Source organism: Mus musculus, chromosome 16 (assembly GCF_000001635.26).
Source record: "Mus musculus strain C57BL/6J chromosome 16, GRCm38.p6 C57BL/6J".
Lineage (NCBI taxonomy): Eukaryota > Metazoa > Chordata > Mammalia > Rodentia > Muridae > Mus > Mus musculus.
The window spans coordinates 20812259-20821718 of NC_000082.6; the positions used below are offsets into that span (position 1 = coordinate 20812259).

The window sequence follows — 9460 nt, forward strand, 5'->3', positions numbered from 1 at the left end:
ATAAGTTTGAACTGCAACCTTGCTGATGTAACCTGTGCCCCTCAAAAGTATAAAAACTGCTTGTAATAGCCATTCAGGATCGCCTTCTTAGTAACTCGCCTTAAGGGACTAATTGAAAGTCGATCCAGACGCACTGGAAAATAAACCTCTTGCTTTTGCATTGATCTGCGGCTCAGTGTCTCACTTGGGGGGCATCTTGAAGTAAGTACCACTGACTGAGGGTCAGGGTCTTACATTTCAACACCCTCTATACCTCTGAGAGAGAGAGAGGGGGGCAGAGAGAGAGAGAGAGAGAGAGAGAGAGAGAGAGAGAGAGAACATAAAAGGCCTGACTTGGTAGTACATTCCTAAAATCCCAGCATTCAGGAGGCAGAGGGAGGTAGGGGGATCTCTGAGTTCTAGGCCAGCCTGGCCTACATAGTTATACCTTGTTTTTAAAAAAGATTTATTTATTTATTATATGTGAATACACTGTAGCTGTCTTTAGACATTCCAGAAGAGAGTGTCAGATCTCATTACAGATGGTTATGAGCCATCATGTGGTTGATGGGATTTGAACTCAGGACCTTCAGAAGAGCAGTCTGTGCTCTTAACCACTGAGCCATCTCTTTAGCCCCATACCTTGTCTTAAAACAAAAGTAAAAGCCAAAGCAAATAATAAAAATGGAAAGTAGTAAAAACAGAATGGAGCGATGCTCAGGGGTTAGAGCACGTGCTGCTCTGGCAGCAGACCCAGCTTTGACTCCAGCTCTCACACAGAGGTTCACAGTCATTCTAGCTCTAGTCCCTGTTGTTGAAATTATTTAATCCCGAACTGGGGTTTCTACTCTGCTTTGATCATTCAGTTTCTGAATAAAACACACACACATCTTTATATTTATAATAAGTTTTAAACAGCATAAGAACTGGGTAGATTCTACCCTCTATACTATTAGAATCTACTTTTCTATTGATAAACCTGAGTTATTAATTATTATGTTTCATGTGGACTGCTCTTAACTCCAATTGGCCAGTCCTCAGGGCCATGCTTTCTTGACTCCTAAACCAAGGTGTCTTCCTCCCCCTCCTCCTCTTCCTCTTCCTCCTCTACCTTCTCTTCCTCCACCTCCACCTCCTCCTCCACCTTTTCCTCTTGGTTCTCCTCTGACTCCAAGCCTGGGAATCCAAAATTTCACCTATGTCTTTTCTGCCAAGCTATTGGCTGTTGACATCTTTATTTACCAATCAGAAATAACATGGGAGTAAGGTCATATAGTGTCACTTGGGTTTATTGTGCAGGCTTTGAGTCTTGGGAGCCTGCACTTAGTATTACAATACACAGACAATCTCAACAAGTTCCAGGGCACCTAGTGCCCTCTTCTGACAAGCCAGGCCACCAAGTGTGTATGCCATGTCCATATATAGATGCAGGAAAAATATTTGTACACATAAAAAAATCTTTGAAAATTAGAATAAAAAGAATTAAAAAAGAAAAAGAGCAGAAAACAACTGTCATTTGGCTCTCAGCATCATCTGATACAACTGTAGCATAACCCTGCATCCCAGGATCAGTAGTAAAAATAATGAAAGTGGGCCAAAAGTTCAAAACAGCCAGAGGACCAGGGTGCTGGTTGCTAGTTAAAGTTTTCAGACATGAGAAGGTAAACACACCTATGATGCCTCAACAACATGGTTGCTTGAACAAGACCACATGATGCCAAGGCTAGCTGACAGGCTAACATGGACAGGCAAAGTTCCATATACTTAGATGAAGAGCTCCTGCTGGTCAATGGCTACTGAAAGAGGAAAAGTCAGTGCTCCCACTGACAAGTGTCCACATATACTATCCAATCTCAAGTGCCTATCCCCAGACACAGTAGGAAATGGAAGCAGTAGGTTGTATATAAATGTGTGTCTGTGGGTGTGCATGTGTGTGCGACCCATCAGTCAATAGGATCTCAAGGGAGGGAGTGAGGATTGAAAAGAAAAAGACAACTAGACAACACTGTAGCATGACCCCAGCATGAGGCTGAATCAGGTTTATTTTTTCCTTAGTCTGTTTTTATATCATTCTAGATACACACAAAATATGGTCAGTTTTAAGCCATTAACAAAGTAGTCAAGGAACAAACAAGGCATAAACAAAGGTCCCTTGATTACTGTATTCAGAGTCTTAACATGACCCATCAAGATACAAAGAACACATTGTCAGCACTATTTATCTTGAGCCTACTTCCTTGTCCTAGCTCAATGTCAAATTCCTGCCAAATTTCTAGATGGTGGCCCCCAAAGCTCTCTAGAGTATGTAACAGTAAAAAGAGCAGAGGTCAAGAATTTGGGAGAAGAGAGAGGACTTAAGAGCTGGAGAGGGAGGAAGGGCTGGTATTGATGTAAATGTAGTGCTTATGTCTGAAGTTCTGAAAACCCAAACAACCCCCAACTCTAAGCCAAGTATTTCTTTACTAATACAAAGCCAAATATTTCTCTGCTAATGCAAAATGTGTTTTTTTTTATACTATGCAACCTGCCAAAGTTACTTAAGATTTTTGTCCCTATCCTGTCTTGATAAATAATGATTTTTGCCTCTGCCCTTAAATTACGGTGTGCTCTATCCAGATATGACCAATCAATATAGCTCTCAATCTTGTCAGAAGTCTGCTAATTAGTAATATACTTAAGTTTATGACAGACAGAATCTCCCAAGGCTTAACAGCTTATGCCCAAGGTCTCAGATGATATGGACACAACTACAAGAGGCTGCCTGGGTTGTGGTGTGATAACCACTGAGAAACACAGTGGAGAAAACTGGGTACCCTGAGTCAAATGACTTATATTGTCTAAATCAAGGTAAGCCATTTCTCATGTCACATGTATCCATTCCACAGAGAAAAAGGCTCTTTGTCTTCTGGGCTTGAAAGCCAGACTGACTCCGCCCAGGTTGCCATGGAGACCACAGAGCCCACAGGGAACAGTTTGGACTATAGGTGAACTCTGTCATTTTTTTAATCGATATATGACTGCTAGATTATTTATAGTTTATTCTTCCCCAGATTTCTGACTCCACTGACAGCTAAGGGAACTGTAGCTTGACAACTGAAACCTAGACCTCTAAACTCAGTTTCTAGCAACTAGGTTAGATGTAAGCTTTCACAGATGTAACCTGTTACTTCCTTGCTTAAACTCAGTTCCATTGATTAAATGCTTCATATTTTCTCTTCTTGCTATGCCACTCTCCTAACATTACTTGGGTTCTTATAAATTTGTCTAGCTCTAATAAAACATTCCACTATATGATCTGAAAGAAAATAAAACTTGAGACCTGTGATTCGTGTAATTTATGTCAAATAGCCCAAAGAGTTGTTTGTGAGCTTTGAAACCTGGGGCTGAGAACATAGCAGAACAGGCCAGGACATGCCCGGGCAGGCCAGTCGTTAAGACATTCCTGAGGCTGCTTGGCCATAAAGATAAAGAGAGATAAAGAGAATGACATGCCGGACTGGCCCTGCGCCTCCCTATCTCCCGCCCTCCTGACCTAAGTTAAATGTTAACAGGCTGCTGATGTTTAAATGGACCAATCTTGTGAAACGGCACCAATTCCTCCCCCAGCCCCAGCCCCTTTTCTATAAAATCCCCTAGCTTCCAAGCCTCAGGGTCGAAACCACTGTCTCCTACGTGAGATACCTTTCGACCCGGAGCTCCGCCATTAAACTACCTCATGTTTTTACATCAAGATGGTTGTCTGATTGTGATTCTTGAGTGCACGCTGAATCGGGAATTGAGTGGGGGTTTCCCCACTAGGTTCTTTCAGATCCAACTGTATAATCACAAATCCTTCTTCTGACCCACAAAAAAGCTCATCTTAAAGACCATTCATGTGTTAACTCATGTTTTTTATCTCTCTTATAAACTTATAAGCTCCAGGAAATCCACTCAGATCCACCTCTCATGGACCGAACAGACTCTACCCACAGAAGTACATCTGCTAATCAACAGCCCAAAGTTCCACTTGCTTCCCATTTTCCCACTTACTCCACTTATTCCAGAGGGTGGGATTTCTCTGGATTTAAAATGTACATCTAAGAAAAAATTTTTCTTTCTCCCAAGCACACTTAATCTTATTCTCTACTTTTAATATATGTATGTGTGTTTCAGCGTCTTGTCAAGTCCAGGTGCTTACTACATCCAAGACAGCTTCGGAGAAGCAGCTCCAGATGCTCCAACCTCCTCTCACAGACACAGACGCGTCTACTGGACCTGTTCCTTCTGACCTATTCTCACTCAGATGGTTCCATAAACTCTGGACATCAAGGAAACAGCCAGTTCTCCTAAGACTGGACAAACATCCTCATACCCATTCTTCTAGGTTTCTCAGAGACACATCTTCTTAACTACATCAGCAGGAAGTAGTTAGAGATCACAGTGACCCCATTCCTGCTCCACCATCACCTCTTCCTAATTTATTCCCTTTTTGACCAAGCCTTCTCAGTCAGTCAACAGGTTCTCCAGTGTGGGAGTGAGGATTAAAAAGAAAAAAGACAGTTAGACAACATTGTAGCATGACCCCAGTCATGAGACCGAAGGCAAATTTAATTTTCCCAATCTGCATTTTCTACCATTTTAATTACATGCAAGTATTTTGGGTGAGCAGTACAATAAGGAACTAACAAAGCAGTAAGCAAAGTCCCTTGATTACTCCCATGACAGTTGTTTAAAAGGGCTTGTTATAATGACCTAAATACTTAGCCCACTCCCTTGTCCAAGCCCCAAATCTTGCCTGAAGCCTACTTCTTCTGTTCCACCCTAAGACGAAAATTCCTGCCTTACCCTACTTCCCTATTATAGCCCAAAGTTAGATTCTTGCCGAAACTTACTTCCTTACCATGCCCTGATGTCAGATTCCTGCCTGAGCTTACTTCCAATGTCAGATTCCTGCCTGAAGTCCATTTCCTTGTCCTTGGCCAACGTCAGAATCCGGCCAAGCACAACCCAAAAGGCCCTCCACACTTTTTAGTTAAACCAAGACAGGGGAATGTTAGCATTCTGTCTAAGCTCGGCCCCACAGTTACCTGGCAGCAGCCAGGAGTGCCTGACTCACTCTAAAAGGGGTTGCTTGCCCCCCCCTTTTGCTCTTGCCTTCCTGTTTCCACTCTCTCCCTATTCTCTTCCCCCTCTCTCTCCACATGTTCCTGGCCAGCCTCTGCTTCTCTAAACACACACACACACACACACACACACACACACACACACACACACACTGCCTTTCTCTGCCTCTACTACACTCTTGACTCCCCTCCCCATGCCCTGAATAAACTCTATTCTATACTACACCATCATGTAGCTGGTCCCTCAGGGGGGATACCTCAGCATGGGCCCACCGAGGCACCCCTTTCCCCCACAGCTCATCTCACATCCCCCAAAACATATCCCCCCCTTTCTTTATCTTTTTATAAGCACATCAAACTCAGGCTGTGGTAGCCAGCCTCAAGGTACACTCAATGCTGCTAATGGCTTGTGAGTGACACTTCGTGTAATGCACTGAAACAGGGCTTGTCTGTGTCCAGGGGGATGTCAGCAGCGACATCCTCTTTTGAGGCCATGTTTATAATACAGACACTAGAGCTCTGATCTAATTTTTGGACTGTCTTGCTCAGCGGGAAACTGGCTGCTGCATCATCAATACAACCCAGCATTCCACATTGCCACTGTCAAATGGGGCAGATAGTCACCACCATTAGCCACCACGTGGGTCACTTTAGAACTGGATCCTTCAGCCACAGTGAGACAGTGTCTTGTCCTGCTCTTCCTCAATACATACATACATACATACATACATACATACAAAAATGGAGTGGGTGGACAATGATGGCTGCAGCCAAGAAAGACTGTTATTCTTATTCTATGTACAGGAATTAACAGTTCAGAAGGGGAAAGTAAACTCTGAAACTCTCTGTGGCTGCAGGAGGCCAAGTGAAAGATTTCCTCAGGTGAGCCCTACAGCTCTGGGCTCTGGGAGGGTCTTGAGATGCCAAGGGAGGAGTCCGCAGAGAGTGCTGCAGCTCAGAGTTCTTAGCAGGCCTTGGGGTGCCCATCACAGTCTTCCAAAGGTCTGTGGAGAGTAGAATGGGCAGTGGGTTGATCTCCTTGCCTGCAGCTGCAGCAGGAGGTACTAAGGCAGAAGCAGGACCAAATTTTCTACCTGCTTCAGACAAGTAGTAGGTCTAGGAGGGGTTTGTGTGGAAGGGTCTGGATGGTAGAAGCAGTCTTTCCTTTCTACCCCCTTTATCTAGGAGCCTCTGGAATGTGGCCTGCAGCAGTGGGGGAGCTGGAAGAGCTGGGGGTCGGAACGGAAGCGCTGATGTTAAAAATACCTTCCATTTGAAGGGCTAATACTTATTCCGTCCTTCCTCCTGCCTGGGCCTCATTCACCACATCATTGGCATATGCACACCTAGCTGGTCGAAGCGCGCCTGAGCTTGTATAGACAGCATTTTCATCTCCTCCTAGCCAGCATCAGTCTTTCAGCTGGCTTATGGTTCTGGCAGGCAACACCCAGATGGAAGACATGCACCAGGGGTTACCAATTAGGCGCTTGCACAGCACAGCTTCAGAAGCGAAACATTCTTTCAAACCCAGGAGGAAAAACACAGCTGGTCTCAAATCTCCTTTTCACCTTGGAGAATCTAGTTAACGCAATGACAGAGGAAGGGGTGTGGCTAATAAGACAACCCCTGCAGCAATCGGGAGACCTAGCCCCCACCCTTTCTCTGGCTATAGCACTTGGGAGAGCAGGTCCTGAGTCTCACCTGGGTAGCACAGTAGAGCTGGCCCTGGAGGAGGGGGAGCTGGTGTGCCAGCCCAGACGGAAAGCTGGCCCTGATGTTGTAGGCAAGGGGGAGCTGTCCTGCCCCTTACCAGCTGCCACAGACAGGAGTGCTAGCCCTGCCCCTTGCCTGGGTAAAGAGGGAAAGCTGGCTCTGGTGGTGGGATGGGAGGGTTGGCGGGCTGACCAACTCTGCCCCCTACCACCCAAGCAGTCTCTCAGCTGGCTTCTAACTTAACCAGTTTCTCTGCCATTGAGTTCCTCTACGTGGCTCTCACTGTTCCGGTCTCATCCACGCTTCAAGCTGCCTGTTCTTTATCAAAAGCCACATTCCTTTCTCATACTAAAACATCTACCCCTTCTATGAACATGTGAAGGTGTAAAGGGTCCATGAGTCTCTGAAGAGTGATACCCCAGACTCAAATCATATGTGAAAGCAAAGAGTGTTTTATACTGCTGAAGTCCAGCATGCTGGGGTCTCCCATTACCAAGACAGAGAGACAACCAAGTGAGCACAGAGGCCTGATTTAAAGCATATTAGGGAATTTCAGGGTAGGTGACTTTTATCTTACTCTATCTCTAGGGATGTTCCATTGCTAGGGTGTGGGGGGATGGAAACTGTTGCTGACAATGCAGCTGAGGAAATCTGGAAACGGCTGCTGACTGATTGTCCTTGCTTCAGGCCACATAGTAGGGCAGCTTCTGACGCCTGGACTTGTCTGGACTTGCCTAGTCCTGAACTGCCAATTTGAAGCCTGTCATGGAGTCAGCCTAGCCTTCTCAAAGGGAGGGGCCAGTCCCGCAGAACTTATGCAGCAGGATTTCCATGATATAGGGCAACAACAAGATATCAGAGAGGAGTCTCAGTGATGAGCCACTGTTGATAATGTGGCAGAAGCCAGAGGCCTTGAACCAAGCCAATGACTACTTGCAATGAATGTCGGCAAGTGAAGCTGTTTGCGTTAGCATTTCCTCTAGACTCTGCACAACAGTTACTGAGCAACAGCCAGGTATGAGCCTGTCTGTTCTCTCTTCCTCTTGCTTTCTGTCCTTCTCTCCCCCCACCCCCAAGGCCTGTCACATGGCTTGATTGTTTAGGGGCACACCGCAACAGGGCCCACCAAGGAACCCCCTCATGCTGCCATTTTAAAAAACACAATATCTGCCCCAGTCACTGAACCGCTGCCAAGGACTCAGCCGACTCGAGGCTCCTCGCTTCCCGACGTTCCGTCCCCTGCACCCCCCTTACCTCCCCTTTGCCTCCCTCGCCCCTGCTTCCTTCCGCAGGTCGTTTCCACCGAGGAAAAGGAATCCTATCATAAGTCTGCTATCCAGAAGCTCCACTCTTTTGACCCCTTTGCTGATGCAAGTAAGGTGGTGACCTGCTTCCTGCTGGCAGTGAGGATTTTATCCATACAAGATTCAACAGAGAAACGGCAGGAAGACCCTTACAAGGGATCGCTGGTGATTACGGTAAAAAGAAACTAGTGGAGTTTAAGAAGAAATTTGCCTGCAGTGGTACTGTAGTTGAGCACCCAGAATATGAAGACGTAATTCAGCTACAGGGTGACCAGCCCAAGAACATATGCCAGTTCCTGATAGAGACTGGACTGGCTAAGGACGATCAGCTGATGGTTCATGGGCTTTAAGTGCTTGTGGCTCTCTGAAGCTTAAGTGAGGGTTTCTTTGCAGTGAGTAGAATTTCCCTTCTGTTCCTTGTCACAAATTTAAAAACCTCCTAGTTTATATAATGTAATCACTTGGGGTCCACTTTTAACTTGGACTAGTGTAACTCCTTCATGCAATAATCTGAAAAGGGCCATGCTGTGTAGTCTTGAAGTCTCTCATTTAAACAGGTTGAGCAGTAAGCCCTGGCAGTGTCCACCCTGGAACAAAGCAATAACAAGGTTTCAGCCAAGCCAAGATCCCCAAGACCACAGGAGGCTCTGTCTGACCAGAGGTTCCTTGGGGCTCACTCTACAGAGTCCCCTGCCCTAGGACAATGCCACCATTTGAATAGCCCAAGTGACCAAGAGTATGGGTAACACTGCCCCAGCTGTGTCTGTCACTAGAGGGAGTCTCTGGCTGTAAAAAGAAGCCCTGCTGTCTGATCAAGCAGAATTCAGAAAGGGCCACCTTTCCAGAGAAGCAGTGGGTATCTAGCTCACCACCAGGGTGGTCTTTTTAAGCAGATCTGTCCTAGCCAGGGGATGTTGAAATATGAAGGGTGAGGCCAGCCTGGCATCAGTTAAACTTATGATAAGGGGTCAAATGCCAAGCTGGTGCCATTAGTCGAGTGGCTAGCTGTAGAGGCTTCAATTCAACACGAGCTGCTGCCCAGTGCCATGCGAAAGAACAAACTGATCTTTTGGTTTTCTTTTCCCCTCCAGTTTTAATGTTATGTAATGTATTTAGGTCCTTATTTAAATAAAGATTGTTTTCAGAAAAAAAAAAAAACCCAAAATATCTTGAACAAAAGGATATCACTGTGTGACACACCACAGCTTCCACAGTGAAATGTTTTTGTTTGTATTTTGTTTTGTTTGTTTTCTTTAGGTGGGAGAGGTTGCAAGGTCAGAGGGCATCTATGGAGGGACACAGGGTGATGAGTGGAATTGGGGTGCATGACGTGAAAATGACAAAGAATCAATAAAAAAAATC

At 45.5% G+C, this 9460-nt stretch overlaps 1 pseudogene; it reads left to right on the plus strand.

The window, feature by feature from the left end:
- The first annotated feature begins 5822 nt into the window (after window positions 1-5822).
- Window positions 5823-8448, plus strand: Gm9536 (annotated as a pseudogene).
- The last annotated feature ends 1012 nt before the right edge of the window (window positions 8449-9460 follow it).